The sequence below is a fragment of the Lolium perenne genome, chromosome 3 (genome assembly GCF_019359855.2).
Source record: "Lolium perenne isolate Kyuss_39 chromosome 3, Kyuss_2.0, whole genome shotgun sequence".
Taxonomy (NCBI): domain Eukaryota; kingdom Viridiplantae; phylum Streptophyta; class Magnoliopsida; order Poales; family Poaceae; genus Lolium; species Lolium perenne.
This window is the reverse complement of record NC_067246.2, coordinates 33,188,281-33,208,241: the sequence shown is the minus strand read 5'-3', so window position 1 is coordinate 33,208,241 and position 19,961 is coordinate 33,188,281. Positions and strand designations below refer to the sequence as shown.

The 19,961-nt window shown below is 44.6% G+C and overlaps 1 long non-coding RNA gene across 8 annotated transcripts in view; it reads right to left on the bottom strand.

Moving 5' to 3' along the window:
* The window catches only part of LOC127340791 (uncharacterized), a 28,714-nt gene extending 9,100 nt beyond the window's left edge, over positions 1 to 19,614 (bottom strand). For 2 of the 8 annotated variants that reach the window (XR_007874881.1, XR_007874880.1), the window contains exon 1: positions 1,131 to 1,440. This is a non-coding gene — a long non-coding RNA (uncharacterized lncRNA). Of the gene's footprint in view, positions 1 to 1,130; positions 1,445 to 19,567 lie in introns of those variants that run through there. The other 6 variants (XR_011754728.1, XR_011754727.1, XR_007874879.2 and 3 more) reach the window with 6 other exon arrangements.
* Positions 19,615 to 19,961: the final 347 nt, after the last annotated feature.

Genomic DNA, 19,961 nt, shown 5'->3' with positions numbered 1-19,961 from the left:
AATTTTGTACCTGACACTGTCAGTTTTGTTTTGGTTTGGCATATTTGGTCGTTGAGAAAAGAATTTTGCTTTAAGGGAAAGAAGCTGGATAAGAATGGACATGATCTCAAACAAGGTGCTGGCAACCATCAGAGGAAGGCCAGTGCTTTGCAAGGATGCTCACAGGAATGCGCTGCTGCTGGAAAAAAGGGGGTGGGTAGTTGCGGATTGCGTAGATATGACCTATGCAAGCTTTGGATATGTTGGAGTGTTCCCCTCCTCTAGATTAGCTTTTGAGTTGTTCTCTTTGAAATGTTTACCGGATGATGTATAAGAACTATTTTTGTTGTATGTCGATGGAATCAGGGGCAGCCCCTTTTTCTCTAAAAAATAAACTGTCAAATATGTTTACACACCGACCTTCATAGGTTTCTTCGTAGGTAATATAATCCAGTTTTTCTTCTAACCTAATAATTTGGAATACACTAAGAAAACTTAGTTGTTTGGAAAGTAAATTACAGAAATGGATATGGTTGACTATGCTTCGCAAAATAATATAGTTTCAAACATTTCTAAGTTGATGTTAGTAACATCCACAAATTTTAAAAACAGCTAGGAAAAGTAAGTTGATCTAGCGTAGAGACAGTATGTAATTAACATGAATGACCGAGTATGTACATATTTGCAGAACTGGAACTCTACATCTGCATGCATATAATTCAGAATGCAACATCTTGGATCTTAGTTTATGAGCGAAATATGATAATTACCATGCAACATTTTGGAACATATTCAACTTTTATTTTGAGAAAAAAAAAAACCGTATCCACCTTCCAACTAAAAACTTCGTAGTGCTGCCAGTTCATTTATATTAAAGTTCCAGAGGCTTAACATGCCATGTTATGTTTTCAAATAGTTATAACTTATAAGAAACAAATTTCAGAAATCAAGTAGTTTATTTAATTTTTTAAGCAGAGTACTTAGAAGCAACCAAATCATACAATAAGTTGATCGCTACAAACAAGTGGCACCTACAGCTTAACATCCAGAATTTGCAAGTAAAAATAATTCCAGATCAATACATTTGACCAACAACAAAACTAGATCAAGTACATAATGGAGAAGGCAGAGGTGCAGGACGGGATACGTACCAGCAAATATTCTCTTCCTCACTCCATGTAAGCCAATCGCTGACGGAATCAGAGCCGTGCTCATGTTAGGTTTGACGCAACGTCGCAACGGGCGGCAAGGAGGAAACACAGCTGCAGGATGCCGGCAGAGCGGGCCGAGGAGAGCGCCGATGAGCAGCCAACTGCATCGATTTGGGGAGGACGGCATCAAATTGGGCATGCTTTACTGCAAGGCTCGATAGAGAAGAGAAAAGGGGATGAACGAGAGAGAGACACGGAGCGAGTGGGATACGCGTGTGCTGTGTTGTACGGAGTACTCGCGAGGTGGCTTTTGTCTTTTCCGTAACCCTGTTCGATTGTGTCATTACGTGCGAGTATTGTGTTACGCTGAGGCGCACAACCAATTCCTGTTCTTTTTTCCCGAGATTCCAGACCCCTGCAATACACATTATGAATTCCGTACGATACCCATCCGATCTCATTCCAAAGGGATTCCATTCCAAAGGAGCTTGCCTCGCCGCCTCTTTGCCTACCTAAACCGTAAAGCCGCAGTGGCACCTCAGACTGAAACCAAGATTCGTACCTACTTCGAAATTTAAGCAACGAAAAAAATATTAACGAGCCTAGAAATTTAATAAGCAAGGAAAAAATGTTAGCTCCCCAAAATTTATGCAAGGAAAAAATTAGAACCCCGAAATTTAAGCAATGGAAAAAATAATAGCACCCCAAAATTTAAGCATGGAAAACAATTAGCATCCCGAAATTTAAGCAACGAAAAACTTAGCCCTAATACATCTCATCCCATAAGATCAGTCTGTATCGATTTTTTTTAGATATGTAAGAGTTAGTCCATAAGTGAGAGGGGCGGAGGCAGGGGGGGGCGAGCAGGGGCTAGACCCCCCCCCAATGCTTCGCCCCCCCCCCCAACGATTTTCTGTAGGTAATACTACTAGTATACTGCTAAGTCTACGTACTAATGGCTGGAAATAATCTATCTTTAGCCCATTTTAAAGTAATTGGTCCATCCATGATCCATCCGTTCATGCACAACAATGCTAAGCCCATTAGACAACAGCCCATTACTAATGTACCATCATCCATCGTGGTATAGTGCTCTTTTACCCAAAACTGATCGATCGATCGCTGTGATTGCGGGATTGGGTATTTGCGATCTGGCTGCTAGGGCTTTTGCCGCTGCGGCGTGTTTGCCTGTGGCCTGCCGCCTGCCGTCTGCTGTCGCTCGCCCGTTCCATTCCGCTGTTCGCCGTCAATTCTGCTTCCTCTTTCCGGTCTCCAGTCTTCTGCATTTCCACGGCATACGACGCCACGACGGTATCTACAAATTCCCCTGCTAGCTGCTACTGGTTCAACCATTATATAAAACAGTAGATTAATTTATTAATTGCAGTCTTTTTTATTTTCGTTGTGCTTAAAAGATGAAGAGAAAGGCATCAGAACGAAGAGGGTTAGATTTCTTTTTCAAACGAATTGGTTCAACCTCAAGCGCTAATATTACTATTTCTGAAAATGCAAGTCCATCTGAGTCTGAGAAGCAGCAACCTATTGTAGATGAAGGTTCGAATCCTGTTCATATGCAAACTGATGATCAGAATATTGTGGAACCAATAGAAATTTCAGAACAGGGTAGAATTGGAAGCACACCATTTGAAAGGGATCCTGGTATGCGCAAACAGATTTGGGAACTTCCTCTCGACAAGCAAGAAGAAGCACGGCGATTCTATATTTCCGAGGGTCCTTATCAGCCATACATGAGAGAGTATCCATATAACAAAAATCGTCGCCGATTCCAGTTTAGTTATTTCACAAATTTTCCTTGGCTGGAGTATTCACTTTCCACATATCATGCATATTGTCTTCCCTGTTTTATCTTTACAAAGAAACCAAGTGGAAGGTGTGGCTCAGATACATTCACTGTTAAGGGGTTTATAAACTGGAAGAAAGTGAATGATGGCAAAGAGTGTGCTTTCTTAACCCACATGGGTAAAGATTCCAACTCAGCTCATAATTATTCTGTCCGATGTTTTGACAATCTGAAAAATAGTATGACCCACATCGACAAGGCAATTGTACAAGCGACTGAAAAAAAGGTTTTAGATGCAAGACTAAGGCTTCAGGTTACAATCAATTCAATCAGGTATGCAATATGTTTCCATCTTAGATAGCGGAATATTATTATATATTGTACAAAGCAGTATAGTAATAAAAAAATTCCTTCTTGATTTCACAGGTGGTTAACATTCCAAGCTTGTGCTTATAGAGGGCATGACGAATCTCCAGAATCCATGAACCGGGGTAATTTTCTTGAATTGGTAAATTTGTTGGCTTCTTATAACAAAGAGGTGCATGCGGTTGTCTTGGATAACGCTCCACGGAATGCAAAGTACACCTCCCATAGTGTGCAACAAGAAATTCTGAAGTTATTTTCTAGAAAGGTTCAGATGCAAATTAGAGAAGAAATTGGTACTAGCAAGTTTTGTATAATGGTGGATGAAGCTCGAGATGAATCGAAGAAAGAGCAAATGGCACTAGTCCTCCGGTTTGTGAACAAGGAAGGATTCATAAAGGAGCGCTTTCTTGATATCATTCATGTGACTGACACTGCTGCATTGACTCTCAAGCAGGCAATTTGTGCTGTCCTTGCAGATAATAATTTGAATGTCTGTGATATAAGAGGACAAGGATATGATGGGGCAAGTAACATGAGAGGTGAATGGAATGGGTTAAAGGCTTTAATTCTAAACGAGTGCTCGTATGCTTATTATGTACATTGCATGGCTCATCAGTTACAGCTGGCTCTTGTTGCGGCATCAAGGGAGGTACATGAGGTGCACAACTTTTTCCAACATGCTATTCTCATCATAAATGTTGTTAGTGCGTCGCCTAAACGCAATGATGAATTATTAGCAAATCAAGCTGCAGAAATTGAACGAGAAATTGAGTTGGGTGAGCTAGATACAGGAAAAGGTGCAAATCAGATTGGATCTTTACAGAGACCTGGGGACACTAGATGGAGTTCTCACTTCAAATCCATTCAGAGCTTACTTAAGATGTTTGGTGCTACAGTTGCAGTCCTACAGAGTGTAGCAACTGACCGCTCAGTCTCAAAATATTCTAGGGGAGATGCAGTAGGTGCTCTAAAAATAATTAAGTCATTTGATTTTGTGTTCATTCTGCATCTAATGGAGAAGATCATGAAGATCACTGATGTCTTATGTCAAACCCTCCAACGGAAGTCCATTGATATTTTAAATGCATTGGATTCAGTTTCTAACACAAAATTGCTGCTTGGTAAGCTAAGAGAAGATGGTTGGGAATCTCTTCTTCAGGAGGTTCAGTCTTTTTGTTTGAAGCATGAAATTGAGGTTCCCGATTTGAGTCGCAAGTAATACCTCTCTCCGTTATATATTAAGAATATATATTATCATACTTAACTTACTTAACTCTCATATTAATATGTATTTCAATAATGCAATTTGTATTCTATAGGTATGTTGATGTCACAAGATCTCGCAACAAGCATGATAACACAACAACATTACATCACTACAAAGCAGATGTGTTCAATGTTGCTATAGATCAACAATTGGTTGAGTTAAATGACCGCTTTGGTATTCAAAGTACAGAGCTCATGACACTTTGTGCTTCTTTGGATCCAAGACATGATTCTTTTGACATCTCTAAAATATGCACGCTGGTTAAAAAAATTTATCCCGAGGATTTTTCTAGTCAAGAGAGGGCTCAATTGGAGTCTCAACTTCCTCATTTCCAGTTGGATGTTTGCAATCATCCCGAGCTTAAAAGCTTGTCTTCACTTGCTGATTTGACAGTTGGACTAGTTAAAACAGGTAAAGCTACTACATACTCAATGGTTGACAGATTATTGCGGTTAGTCATAACTCTTCCAGTTTCAACTGCAACCACCGAGCGAGCTTTCTCGGCGATGAAATTGATCAAGACACGTCTTCGAAATAGAATGGGAGATGATTTTCTTCGGCATTATATGATTGTATACATTGGGAAGGATATAGCTGCAAAGATTAGTTCTGACGAGATTATCGACTTATTCGACACCGGTGGTCGTAGGGCACACTTTAAGCTAATAGATATGTAATTTTCTATCCTAGTGTCGAACATATATTCGGATATTTTTTATGGATATTTATTCTCTTTTATGGTCGTCGACTTTTTGCCCCCCCCATGTCCGAATCCTGGCTCCGCCCCTGGTGGTTGGATGGTTAGGAGGGCAGTGGCACCCCTAGCTCACCAGAGTTCAAATCCTAGATTTAACACTTTAATGTTTCATTAAAAAGGCGGAATATTCTTCAGTGGGAGACAACGTGCCCGTCGACAGCGAGTTGCCCGTGGTGACTTCGTCAATTTCAAGATCAGTCGGATCAATTTCTTGGACTCAGTCTCTCGAAGGTGCTAATAGGGGTAGTGCGTGTGTGCGTTCATAGGGGTGAGTCTATGTATGTGTGTGTGAGCGTCTGCATCTGTGCTGTGTATCGCAAAAAAAAAGTCCACGGGTACAGAATTATTGTTAATTAGATTGGCGTTGTGGTGTAAGTATCGGACTCTATTGAATGATGTTTTATCATCTTCCTAAGGAAATTACATGTTTCAGCTTGGTGTCCACATTTGAATATGCATCAGAGTTCCAGCTAATTGTTATAGTGCATATCAAATTGTGTCTCGATATGGCTACATGTCCCAAAAAGTAACCTACATTCTAACACACAATGGTCTTTATGATTTCTACTAAAAAATACAAGAAGCACCCATGAAAGGATCGTATGCCGCACCTAGAGGGGGGGGGGGGGGGGGTGAATAGGTGCTAACCAATTTTTAGTTCTTTTTCAATTTAGGCTTGACACAAAAGGTAAATTCTCTAGATATGCAACTAAGTGAATTTACCTATATGACAAGGCTAACAACTAGGCAAGATATATCTAAGCAATATAGAGATAGAATAGGATAGAGGTAACCGAGAGTGGAGCACGCGATGACACGGAGATGATTCCCGTAGTTCCCTTCCTTTGCAAGAAGGTACGTCTACGTTTGGAGGAGTGTGGTTGCTACGAAAGCCAAACCAACAGCCACGAAGGCTTCACTCAGATCTCCGGTGAGCAACGCCACGAAGGTCTAGCCCACTTCCACTAAGGGATTTCCTCGAGGCGGAAACCGGGCCTTTACAAGGTTCTTGGGGAACACATCCACAACCAAATTGGAGGCTCCCAAATCTGTTACAACACAACAATCAACAACAATACATCAACACAAATCAACTAGGGAACCAAATAGGAACACTAGCATGAGATCCCTCAAACAAGAGAGGGGGAAATGAAGAACGCTTCGGTGAGGATGTAGATCGGTGTCTTCTCCTTCGAATCTCCAAAGATCAAGAGATTTGGTTGGGGGAGGAAGGAGATCTTGCAAATCTTGAGTTTCTTGAGGTGGCTCTAATGGAGGTGGCTTGGCAGAATTCTTGTGCAATGATTGAGCAAGCAACCAAGGAAGAAGAAGGGGGGTATTTATACCCCCTCTCAAAATTGAGCCGTTGTCGTTTCGGGGGCCGGATAATCCGGCCTAAGTAAGGGCCGGATAATCCGCCCCCCCCCCCCCCGATAATCCGGCCCGAGGGACCAAAGTGTGACATTGGCCGGCCCACTGTCCGGCCCATAGCCGTAGAAGCTTTTCTTCCGGTCCTTAGCCAAAAACGGGGGCCCGGATATTTCCAAAATATCCGGCCCAGATAATCCGGCCCTGGTACAATACCGGGACATTATCCGGGCAAATGTCCGGCCCCCATACAGAGCCGCATTTCCTCGAAGACTTAGCCAAAACCAGGGGGCCGGATATTTCAACAATATCCGGCCCGGATTATCCGGCCCGCCAACTTTTTCTGAATTCTTTTGACAGACGATCAAATCCAACACACATGAATAAATATCTATGTAATCCCTGTACCACTTAAACAAACATTAGTGTATCATGTATATTGACATCAAACACACAAAACATAATGTGAGAGATGTTCTTTCAATCTCCCCCTTTTTGGTGTTTGATGACAATATACGGATTTGCAAGAGAATCACTATAGAGACAAGCATGATGGCAAAACATAGAGGCACTCCCCTACATGTGTGCATATAAGTAATTTGCATTTGAATACAAATACACAACACATAGGAGTATGGTGCCTCAACACAAGAGATATCCAACATGAGCTCTAACAAAAGACATTGACACATATGAAGTTGAGATAGGATGCAAGAAATCATACCCATGTGTAGATATATAATGCGGAGATATAGCATCACACATAATGTAATATCCTTGATCTCAACACATAGAAATCTGAAAACCATAACAATGTCTCACACCACATAACACATAGTTTTGAACGGCACACAAACAAACCAAATAGTTCAAATAAGAGGAAACACAAGCAATATAAGAATGATAAACGCATATGCTTGTGCCCAAACCATGCAAATCCCCGAGAATCCTAATAGAACACTTCTCCCCCTTTGGCATCGAGACGCCAAAAAGGGGACAAGCGCGATGCTACACGTCCCATGGGAATCACTCGGAGGCATAATCATCATCGGACTCTTGCGCCTCTTCTTCTTCTTCTTCTTCCTCTTCATCAGTGTCAGGAGCATCCGGAGAACGACGAGAGGTGTTGGACCTTTGAAGGCAATCATCAAGATCACTCCATGGAACCTGTGCAGAGTGCCATCCACTGTAACCCTGGTGAGCTGGAGGCTGAGGCGGGGGACCTTGATCACCACTGAGCTTGTGTAGAATAACCGCCTGAGTATGCTTAATCTCAGAACGCTCACGGCTAGCTGCATAGTTCTCCTTGTGGATCTCAATGTTCATGCAAAGGATGTGACGCTGAAACCAACTAAGCCGGGTCACTTCCTTCCTCATAGCCGGGACATCAGGATGACGAGCAGGAGCAACACCACTAGAACGAGCATCACCCATGAAAGAGTCAGGTGCAGGTACAGCTGAAGAGACTGGCTTAAGCTTGTAGGCCTTCTTGACATGGTGCTTCACCAACGGATACCCACTCAAATCTTCACTCACAGTCACAGAGTTGTTGATGAGAAGCTGGATGTAGGGTGCATAAGGTATGGTGGTCCGGGAGACCATGGCATCACGGCATGGAAGATAAAGTCCATGATATCAAGAGTGTAGTCCCGCACCTCATTACCATCACGAGCACACTTAAAGCTGAGGTGCATAAGATCCACAAGGACTCCCCGGATAGCATCATTGTTACCACCACTTGGGCAAATGGTTGCCCGAAAGAACCGGAGCAACTGACTGTATATGAGGAGCAGCCCCTTAGTATAACCAATCCTTCCCGCTGAGGTATAGAGATTAGCAAGAGCATTCTTGTCAGTCTGTTGTGATCCATGAAGACGACGACCCTCATCAATAGGAACTCCAAGAATACCAGCAAAACGGCGCAGCGTGGCACTGCAGTGAGTGGAGCCAGACATCCATTCCAAAGTGCGTTCCTCATCATTCTTGATTGCCAAAGTGGCAAAGAATTGCTTCACCAACTCTGGGCTATAGTCACATTGAATCTTCATGATATCTTTCAAGCCCATTCTTCCAGCTACCTAGATAGCATCTTCAAAGTGATTGTTTTCAGCCAGAATGTCCACATTGATAGCTTGCATGGGTCTCAGATTCTTCATGGGCTCATAGATGTCCTTGTAGATGAACACTTGCTCCATGCACCAGAATCTCCTGCCCTCTATTTCTTCATCCCTTGGAACATCTTCATACCAGTTCTTCAAGCGAATAGCGGAATAAGAAACTGGATCCATGGTCTTGTAGTTCTCCCTCACTTCCTTGTTCTTCCGCCTTGAAGTGACGGACTTGCGAGGTGCATTGGGTGCAAACTCGTCACTAGATCGATCATGCCTTTGGCGTCTCCGACCACCCCGAGAAGCACCACCTGTGAGAAGCAAAGGCGGGAAGCAAAGAGAAGGTAATGCTCATAAGTCATGTAAGATATAGTAATATACTCGAGAAACATGCTATAAGTCGGTACACATCTAGACATGATAGATTGAAGCAAAACTGCAGCGGCGATGAAGCTCCAGGCCGGATAATCCGGTGTCCCCTGGGGGCGGATAATCCGGCCCGGCCGGATAATCCGGCCTGCTCGGGGGGCGGATAATCCGGCCCTGCGAGATGTGCAGATTTTCAATCAAAAACTTGTCTAAGACTAGATCGGCCTCATAGCATGCAAGAGGAGTACACTACACGTGATTTGGAACAACTAGACACCAATTCCACCAAGAAAAAAGCACATATAAAACACAACATCTAGGGTTAGAGATTGTGAATCATACCCACATCCATTGTGGAAACCGCTTGGAGGAGAAGGTAGCTAGGGAGGAGATGCACCCGATCCACCCAAGAACTCCGAGAGGGGGCGGACGGAGCGTCTCCGGCGAGGAGGAGGAGATCCGGCGGTCTTGAGAGGAGAAAGAGGAGAGAGGCGCGTGGGGGGAAGGTATGAACCGTTTTGCCCCCTGCAGCCTCGACCTCAACCCTTTCAAGATCTGCCCAGGCCGGATAATCCGGCCCTAGCTTAGGGCGGATAATCCGGCCGGGCCGGATATTCCGGGGTCGCCTGGGGCCGGATTATCCGGGGTTCTGGAAAATTCCAGAATCACCGGGAATCCGGCCCATCTTTCGTTGGTTATTTGCAAGACCCATATATGATGTAATAAAGTATCACGTCACATATAAGGTGCAAATTTACCAATAAGATGGAGAACCCTAGATCATCCGAGCGAAAAACCTCAAACTCCAAGTTTTTACCAAACATGACAAATGAGCAAGATGGAAATGGCTTATAGGAGAGAGTAGGCTTAGGTTTTAGAACATACAAACTGTTAATGGTACATGGTCACTCAAGTTTGCAAGATATGGGCAAATAAGGCCAAACTAGAGTGATTTCCCATAAGAACATGGAGATGTCAATAAAATCCAATGAACAACCAAACAACTCCAACTCTTCACGAAGAAGAGTGTGGTGGCCTAGGCCACCATATATGAGTGTTATGGTATGGCACCGCGAAGATATATCTTGGGTCCAAACCAATACTCATCATTTAAGCTCACATATCAACATATGATATAACGAGAATGAAATCTTTAATGTTGGCATTATGGGGGGAGGGATAGCTCAATAATTTAAACCGCACTCCCCCTATTTCCATGCCCACATCTAAACCAAATAAAGTTTTGAGACGAAGGTGTGTTTGCAAGATGGTCAAGCTATACTCCTTGAATCGATGATATTTAGCTCATTCCTCAAATAAGTGAACCTTGCTTCATCAAGAGGCTTCGTGAATATATCGGTAAGTTGATCTTTGGTAGGAACATAGATAAGCTCAATATCACCCCGGGCAACATGATCCCTAATGAAATGATTCCGGATCTCAATATGCTTCGTTCTTGAATGTTGCACCGGATTATAGGCAATCTTGATAGCACTTTCATTGTCACATAATAGAGGCACTTTGTCACAAATGACACCGTATTCCTTTAAAGTTTGCCTCATCCATAACAATTGAGTGCATCCACTTGCGGCGGCAACATATTCGGCTTCGGCGGTGGAGAGAGATATACAATTTTGCTTCTTAGATGACCAACACACCAAGGACCTACCAAGAAATTGGCAAGCCCCGGAGGTTGATTTCCTATCATCCTTGTCTCCCGCCCAATCCGCATCGGTGTATCCATTGAGAATAAAACTTGAGCCTTTGGGGTACCAAATACCATATCTTGGGGTATCAACCAAATATCGAAAGATTCTCTTGAGAGCTATCATGTGGCTCTCCTTAGGAGAAGCTTGATACCTTGCACACACACCAACACTCAACACTATGTCCGGTCTAGATGCACAAAGGTAAAGCAAGGATCCAATCATGGAGCGATATACCTTTTGATCCACCTCTTTACCATTGGGATCAAGTGCAAGATGACATTTGGTAACCATAGGAGTGGCAACACCTTTCATCTCGGTCATCTTGAACCTCTTGAGCATGTCTTGGAGATATTTTGCTTGGTTGATGAAGGTTCCTCCTCTCAATTGCTTGATCTCAAAACCAAGGAAGAACTTCATCTCTCCCATCATAGACATCTCAAACCTATCGGTCATAAGCTTTGAGAATTCATCATTGAAAGCTTTGTTAGTAGAGCCAAAGATAATATCATCAACATATAATTGGCAAACGAAAAGCTCCCCATTGACCCTCTTAGTAAAAAGAGTGGGATCGATTAGCCCAACATCAAACCCACGGTCTACCAATAATTCCTTAAGGTGCTCATACCAAGCTCTAGGAGCTTGTTTGAGACCATAAAGAGCTTTATCGAGCTTGTAGACATGGTTAGGGAAGTTGAGATCCTCGAACCCCGGGGGTTGCTTAACATAAACCTCTTCATGAATAGGACCATTAAGAAATGCACTTTTCACATCCATTTGTTGTAACTTAAAGTTATGATGCGATGCATAAGCAAGAAGGATACGGATGGACTCAAGACGAGCCACGGGAACATAGGTTTCTCCAAAGTCAATTCCCTCAACTTGAGAGAACCCTTGAGCCACTAATCTTGCCTTGTTCCTCACAACATTCCCAAACTCATCTTGCTTGTTCTTGAATATCCATTTAGTGCCAATAACATTGCGGCACCCCTTTGGCTTCTCTACTAAAGTCCACACTTTGTTGCGCTTGAAGTTGTTGAGTTCTTCGTGCATAGCTTCCAACCAATCCGAATCTTCAAGGGCTTCAAATACTTTCTTGGGTTCCACTAAGGAGATATAAGCATGATGGTTGCTAAAATTAGCCAATTGCCTTCTTGTGGAAACCTTTGCCCTTACATCACCAAGAACCTTGTCGTGTGTGTGTTCAAGACGCTCAAGTTGCCTTTCTCTTCTTGCTAGACGACGGGCCTCGATCTCCTCCTTGGTTCTTCTTGGCCTTGGAGGTGTCACTTGATCAACTTGATCATTTGGGTCCCCGTCTTGACCTTCCACTTGAGCAACCACAATTTCTTGTGAGTGCTCAACATCATGTGCTTGATCTTGGACATCGTTTGGTGCGGAGCAAATATCAAATGGATACTCGTCGGAACCATCATGAATCCTTGGTTGATCATGACCTTGATCTTGTCCTTGATCTTGTCCTTGATCTTGTCCTTGATCTTGTCCTTGACCTTGCACACTAGAGAGAGGGTGTTGTTCTTGTTCTTGGGTTGGTGCATCATTTGCTTCACTTGATGGGGTTTGTTGATGTTGAGAAGATGAGGGCTCCACCGTGGTAGAGCATAGTCCTTCCCGAGACGCCACACCGTGTCCCTCAATGGGGCGGAAAAATCCCACACCCATTCTTACTATGGCATCTTGAGGTATTTCATCACCTGCACAAACATCAACTTGCCCCACTTGGGAGCCATCATTTTCTTCGAACTTCACACTACAAGATTCAATGATAATCCCGGAGGATACATCAAAGATTCTATAAGTGTGAGATTCGGCACCGTAACCAACAAATATACCCTCCAAAGCTTTAGGAGCAAATTTAGACAAACGAACCCCTTTGATTTTGTAGAAACACTTACACCCGAACACCTTGAAGTATGAGATATTAGGCTTGTTCCCGGTGAGTATTTCATATGGAGTCTTGTTCAAGCCCTTGCGGAGATAGAGCCGGTTGGAGGAGTGACAAGCGGTGGAGATGGCTTCGGCCCAAAAGTTATAGCGGGATTTATACTCCGCCATCATAGACCTTGCCATATCCATAAGAGTCCGGTTCTTCCTCTCCGCAACACCATTTTGTTGAGGGGTGTAAGCAGCGGAATATTGATGACGAATCCCCTCATCACTAAGAAAATCATTGAGTGTGTAGTTCTTGAACTCGGAGCCGTTGTCACTTCTTATTGCCATAATGAGGAGGTTGTGTTGGCGTTGCACCTCGGTAGCAAAGTCAATGAATATTTGTTGAGTCTCATCTTTCGTCTTGAGAAAGTAGACCCAAGTGTATCTTGAGTAGTCATCGACAGTCACCAAGCAATGTTTCTTCGCACCAAGACTTGCATGAGTAACGGGACCAAAGAGATCCACATGAAGGAGCTCCAAGATCCTCTTGGAAGAGATGATGGTCTTGCTTGGATGCGGAGAGTCATGCATTTTGCCTTCAACACAAGCCCTACAAACACGATCTTTGGCAAAAGACACATTTTCCATTAGTCCCACAATATGGTTCCCCTTGTGAAGACTTTGCAAAGTTCTCATGTTGACATGGGCTAGGCGGCGATGCCACAACCAACCCACGTCCGCCTTTCCAAATAGGCACATCGCACTTGACGTGGTGGTCCCCGAGAAGTCCACCACATACAAGTTGTGTTCGCGATACCCAACGAATGCGACTTTTAGAGTCTTGCTCCACAAGAGGACCACAATATCATTATCAATAAAGACGGCGAAACCCATCTTGCCAAGGGCGGAAACGGAAAGCAAATTGTAACCAAGGGTTTTGACAAGCATGACATCCACAAGAGTAATGTTGTGTGCAACCACAACCTTGCCAAAACCCAATACCTCGGATGTAGAATTATCGCCAAAGGAGACGGTGATATCATTTATGTTAGGCCTCAACTCCTTGACGAGGTTCTTGCCGCCGGTCATATGACTTGTACATCCACTATCAAGTACCCATTTTGAACCTCCACGGCATAGTCCTACATGAGATCAATTCTTGGATTTAGGTACCCATTTTTCAATGGGTCCTCTTTTGTTAGCAACAAGGGTCTTTGGAACCCAAATAGACCAAGCAACATAACCATCATATGGACCAACATATTTAGCATAAACATCACCATAATAATCTTTAAAGAGAACATAGTGAGGGTTATCTATTCCCGCACCATCATCATTTATGGTGTTGCCCTTTCGGGGTTCACCATTAGCTTTCTCATGTGCGGGCTTGGTCTTTTTCTTGTTTGCCTTTTTAGCCTTGGCATTGAAACCAAGTCCCTCCTTCCCATTGTTTGACCTTTGCTTACTCAAAAGATCATCCAAGGAAAGTTTACTTTGGGGAGAGGAGGTCCTAGCAAGTTCATCTTTCAACCTAGCATTTTCCTCAATTATATTTGCATGATCACATGAAGGAGTAGAGGTACTAGGTATGTCATATGAAGCAAGCCTAATTTGAAGTTGCTCATAAGACTTGGAGAGGAGAGTGTATTCACTCTTCAAGGCTTTGTGAGCCTTGTCTAGTTCATCTAGATCCTTCACAAGTTTCTCATGATCAACACCAAATTTGGCCTTTTCCTTTATAAGCACTTTAGTCTTAGCTCTAGCAAGATCTCTAGCTTTAGTGAGCTTGTTAATTTTATCTTGAGGCTCTTCAAGAGTTTCTAGCCTCTCCTCAAGAGAAGCTATAGTTTCTTGACTTTCCTCAAGAGCATTTTTAAGGGCATGGATTTCAAGAGAGTCTTCTCTCTCTATTTGACCCTTTTTTCTCAAGCATATCATTTTGTTGAGCTATACGAACCATGAGGCTAGAAACATGCTTCTTAGTGTTACCTTGTAGGTTACTAATGAACTCATCAAACTCTAGCATCTCTTGTTTCACTTTTAGACTAGCGGGGTCAACCCCTAGATCATTAGCAATGCTAGGCATAGAGGGGTTAGGAGATGATACCTCGGAAGATTTAGCCATAAGGCAACTTTCTTCCTCCACATGAATGACCTCATTGGGGGATTCACTTGGTGATGAAGAGTTAGTGGAGAGGGAGGCAAGAGCGACCAATCCATTAGAGGTTGCATCTTCTTCATCATCAACATCATCATCTCCGGAGGTATACTCTTCTTGAGTTGATAGCACAATAGGTGTGTCCAAGGAGGACCTTGCCATGAAGCAATGTGCATTCTTGATATGAGGGTTCTCATTGGGAGATTCAAAGAGAGATGAAGAGGGTGTGTTGGTGGTGACGATGGCGGCCAATTCCTTTGAGCTTTCTTCATCTTCATCACCACTAGAACTTTCAACTTCATCGGAAGAATATTCTTCCCTTGTTACTAGCACAACTCTTGAGGGCCTCTTGCCCTTCTTGGTCTTGTTGTTGTAGAACTTCTTGTTGAGGGGCTTTGAATATTTGCCCTTTGAGTCTTTGCTCTTGTCCTTGGGAATGAGCCTCCCATTATGAAGCTCTCTATTCTCATAGGGGCATTCGGCAATGAAGTGGCGCTTGTCATCACAATTGTAGCATGATCTTGTCTTTGGACCAAAGCTAGTGAACCCATTTTTGTTGTTCCTCTTGATGTTGTCTTCCTTGGCCTTGGAGGGATCAACCCAAAAGGATTTTGCATGGAAGGCCATGTGATCATGGTAGTGGCATTGCAAATCTTCCGGATAGGTCATACTCCAAGATGCCCTATAAGATTCTTGAGGAATCACTTCTTCAACGGAGTTGACCACCAAGGCAAGGTTGGAACCTTTTGCCATCCCAAGAGCACGATTGCGAGAATCATGAGAGGTTTCCTCAAGCACCTTGAGAGCTTGCAACTCGTGCACGACTTGTTGAGAGGTGAGAGAGGAATAGCATTCCCTTCCCACAAGAGTCTTGACATCAATGGGTACAAATGGCATCATGCATTCAATGTACTTCTCCTTGATCCAAGAATCATTGATGTGGGTGGCACCAATAAGCCGGAAGGCATCGGCAACGGTGAGAAGTCTTCCATACATGTCTTCATGATCTTCATCCGGTAGCCTCATGAACCCTTCGGCTTTATTCTTGAGAGCATTATACTTGTTCCTCCTTGTGCTCTCACTTCCAATGCAACTAGCGGTCAAACCATCCTAAGCTTCCTTGGCGGTGGTGTAGTTCCGGACACGATGCAATTCCTTTGTCCCCACACTAGTTTGAATCATGTGCAAGGCGGTGTTGTTGAGTTGACTATCAACCGCTTCTCTTCTAGTCAACTTGTCGGGGTTGTATGGCTTGAAGCCCTCCATGATGATTCTCCATAATTCATTGGAGGCACTACAAACATGAGAGCGGAACTCAAATCGCCAAGTATCGAAATTTTCAATAGAAAACTTAGGCGGGTCTCCCCGAATGTTCAAATGGGGATGGGGAACCGGTATATCGGGTGATTGGAAAGGTGGAGGTACTCGATTGTAGCTCTCACTTTCACTAGTTCCCTTGGGAGATGCAATGGGGGATTTGATAGTGTTTAAGTTATCACCTTCCACGGGTTTGGTAGATGAGGGTAAGTCCGAAGCCTCTCCCTCATTTAACGCACCCGTGTCTTTTACCTCTACACTAGGAGCCTTGGGAAGGGCCGGAGCCAAAAGCTCGGCAATAATCTTTTTCATGCTTTCCATTTGGGCTTCCATGGAGGACTTCAACGAATTGAAGTCTTCCACGGAGACCATCTTGGCGGCCCCTTCCGAGGATTCCTCGTCCGGCATACTCTTAGGCGGTTAAGCCCGAAATAAGAGCCGAGGCTCTGATACCAATTGAAAGGATCGTATGCCGCACCTAGAGGGGGGGGGGGTGAATAGGTGCTAACCAATTTTTAGTTCTTTTTCAATTTAGGCTTGACACAAAAGGTAAATTCTCTAGATATGCAACTAAGTGAATTTACCTATATGACAAGGCTAACAACTAGGCAAGATATATCTAAGCAATATAGAGATAGAATAGGATAGAGGTAACCGAGAGTGGAGCACGCGATGACACGGAGATGATTCCCGTAGTTCCCTTCCTTTGCAAGAAGGTACGTCTATGTTTGGAGGAGTGTGGTTGCTACGAAAGCCAAACCAACAGCCACGAAGGCTTCACTCAGATCTCCGGTGAGCAACGCCACGAAGGCCTAGCCCACTTCCACTAAGGAATTTCCTCGAGGCGGAAACCGGGCCTTTACAAGGTTCTTGGGGCACACATCCACAACCAAATTGGAGGCTCCCAAATCTGTTACAACACAACAATCAACAACAATACATCAACACAAATCAACTAGGGAACCAAATAGGAACACTAGCATGAGATCCCTCAAACAAGAGAGGGGGAAATGAAGAACGCTTCGGTGAGGATGTAGATCGGTGTCTTCTCCTTCGAATCTCCAAAGATCAAGAGAATTGGTTGGGGGGAGGAAGGAGATCTTGCAAATCTTGAGTTTCTTGAGGTGGCTCTAATGGAGGTGGCTTGGCAGAATTCTTGTGCAATGATTGAGCAAGCAACCAAGGAAGAAGAAGGGGGGTATTTATACCCCCTCTCAAAATTGAGCCGTTGCTGCTTCCGGGGGGCCGGATAATCCGGCCTAAGTAAGGGCCGGATAATCCGCCCCCCCCGGATAATCCGGCCATAGGGACAAAAGTGTGACATTGTCCGGCCAAATGTCCGGCCCATAGCCAGAGAAGCTTTTCTTCCAGTCCTTAGCCAAAAACGGGGGGGCCGGATATTTCCAAAATATCCGGCCCGGATAATCCGGCCCTGGTACAATACCGGGACATTATCCGGGCAAATGTCCGGCCCCCATACAGAGCCGCATTTCCTCGAAGACTTAGCCAAAACCAGGGGGCCGGATATTTCAACAATATCCGGCCCGGATTATCCGGCCTGGCCAACTTTTTCTGAATTCTTTTGACAGACGATCAAATCCAACACACATGAATAAATATCTATGTAATCCCTGTACCACTTAAACAAACATTAGTGTATCATGTATATTGACATCAAACACACAAAACATAATGTGAGAGATGTTCTTTCAACCCACCTACAGGCGCGGCGTGTCGCCGCGCCACTGCTTCCTAGTATCATTATATGAATGATGTAATGGACACACCCAATTAAGCGTAGCATAAGATCTCGTCATTAAGTTATTTGCTATAAGCTTTCGATACATAGTTACCTAGTCCTTATGACCATGAGATCATGTAAATCACTTATATCGGAAAGGTACTTTGATTACACCAAACACCACTGCGTAAATGGATGGCTATAAAGGTGGGATTAAGTATCCGGAAAGTATGAGTTGAGGCATATGGATCAACAGTGGGATTTGTCCATCCCGATGACGGATAGATATACTCTGGGCCCTCTCGGTGGAATGTCGTCTAATGTCTTGCAAGCATATGAATGAGTTCATAAGAGACCACATACCACGGTACGAGTAAAGAGTACTTGTCAGGAGACGAGGTTGAACAAGGTATAGAGTGATACCGAAGATCAAACCTCGGACAAGTAAAATATCGCGTGACAAAGGGAATTGGTATTGTATGTGAATGGTTCATTCGATCACTAAAAGTCATCGTTGAATATGTGGGAGCCATTATGGATCTCCAGATCCCGCTATTGGTTATTGATCGGAGTGAGTACTCAACCATGTCCGCATAGTTCACGAACCGTAGGGTGACACACTTAAAGTTGGATGTTGAAATGGTAGAACTTGAATATGGAATGGAGTTCGAATATTTGTTCGGAGTCCCGGATAAGATCCCGGACATCACGAGGAGTCCCGGATAAGATCCCGGACATCACGAGGAGTTCGAATATAGGATGTCATTTTATGTGAATTAAAATGTCGCGGAAGGTTCTATGGAAGGTTCTAGAAGGTTCTAGAAAAGTCCGGAAGAAACCACCAAGGAAGGTGGAGTCCACATGGGACTCCACCTCCATGGCCGGCCAACCCTAGTGGGGAGGAGTCCCAAGTGGACTCCCCCTTAGGGGGCCGGCCACCCCCCCATATGGGAGGTGGAACTCCCACCTCTAGTGGGAGTCCTAGCTTGGCTAGGTTTCCCCTCCATATGGAAGGTTTTTGGTTCGGGTCTTATTCGAAGACTTGGAGACCAACTCTTGGGGATCCACCTATATAATGAGGGGCCAAGGGAGGGGGCCGGCCACCCCAAAGACCACAAGCTGGCCGCCCCCCTTGAAGTGGCCGGCCACCCCCTCCCAAACCCTAGTCGCCCCCTCTCCTCCATATCTCCCGTGTAGCTTTAGCGAAGCTCCGCCGGAGTTCTCCACCGCCACCGACACCACGCCGTCGTGCTGTCGGATTCAAGAGGAGCTACTACTTCCGCTGCCCGCTGGAACGGGAGGTGGACGTCGTCTTCATCAACAACCGAACGTGTGACCGAGTACGGAGGTGCTGCCCGTTCGTGGCGCCGGAACCGATCGTGATCAAGATCTTCTACGCGCTTTTGCAAGCGGCAAGTGAACGTCTACCGCAGCAACAAGAGCCTCCTCTTGTAGGCTTTGGAATCTCTTCAAGGGTGAGACTCGATAAACCCCTCGTTGCTACCGTCTTCTAGATTGCATCTTGGCTTGGATTGCGTGTTCGCGGTAGAAATTTTTTTGTTTTCTATGCAACGTTATCCTACAACCTCAACCAAAGCCAATCAGTGGCCACCAGCCCACCACTGACGACACGGAGAAGAACCAAAAAGAGGCGGCACCCTTACCCCAAAACAGGAAAGGGAAGAGGGCAAAAAATAGGGCAAAATGATGCCGGCAACGAATCCCCATCGATGAAGCAGGACCTCACGTTAACCCAATCCAGGACAGAGCACCGCCATGGGCTAAGACCGGCCAACGCCGACGGCCCGCGGAAGAGGCGAGGGAAGACGCGAACGACCGCGGATCTGCAGGGCAGTGACCAGGCGGTCGAGGCGAGGAAGAGAGAACGACGACCCAGAGCGGAAGAGGCGAGGGAAGAGGTGGATCGTCGCTGCAAGGCGACGGCGCGCGACTCTATGCCTCCTCGCACAGGCAGAGTTC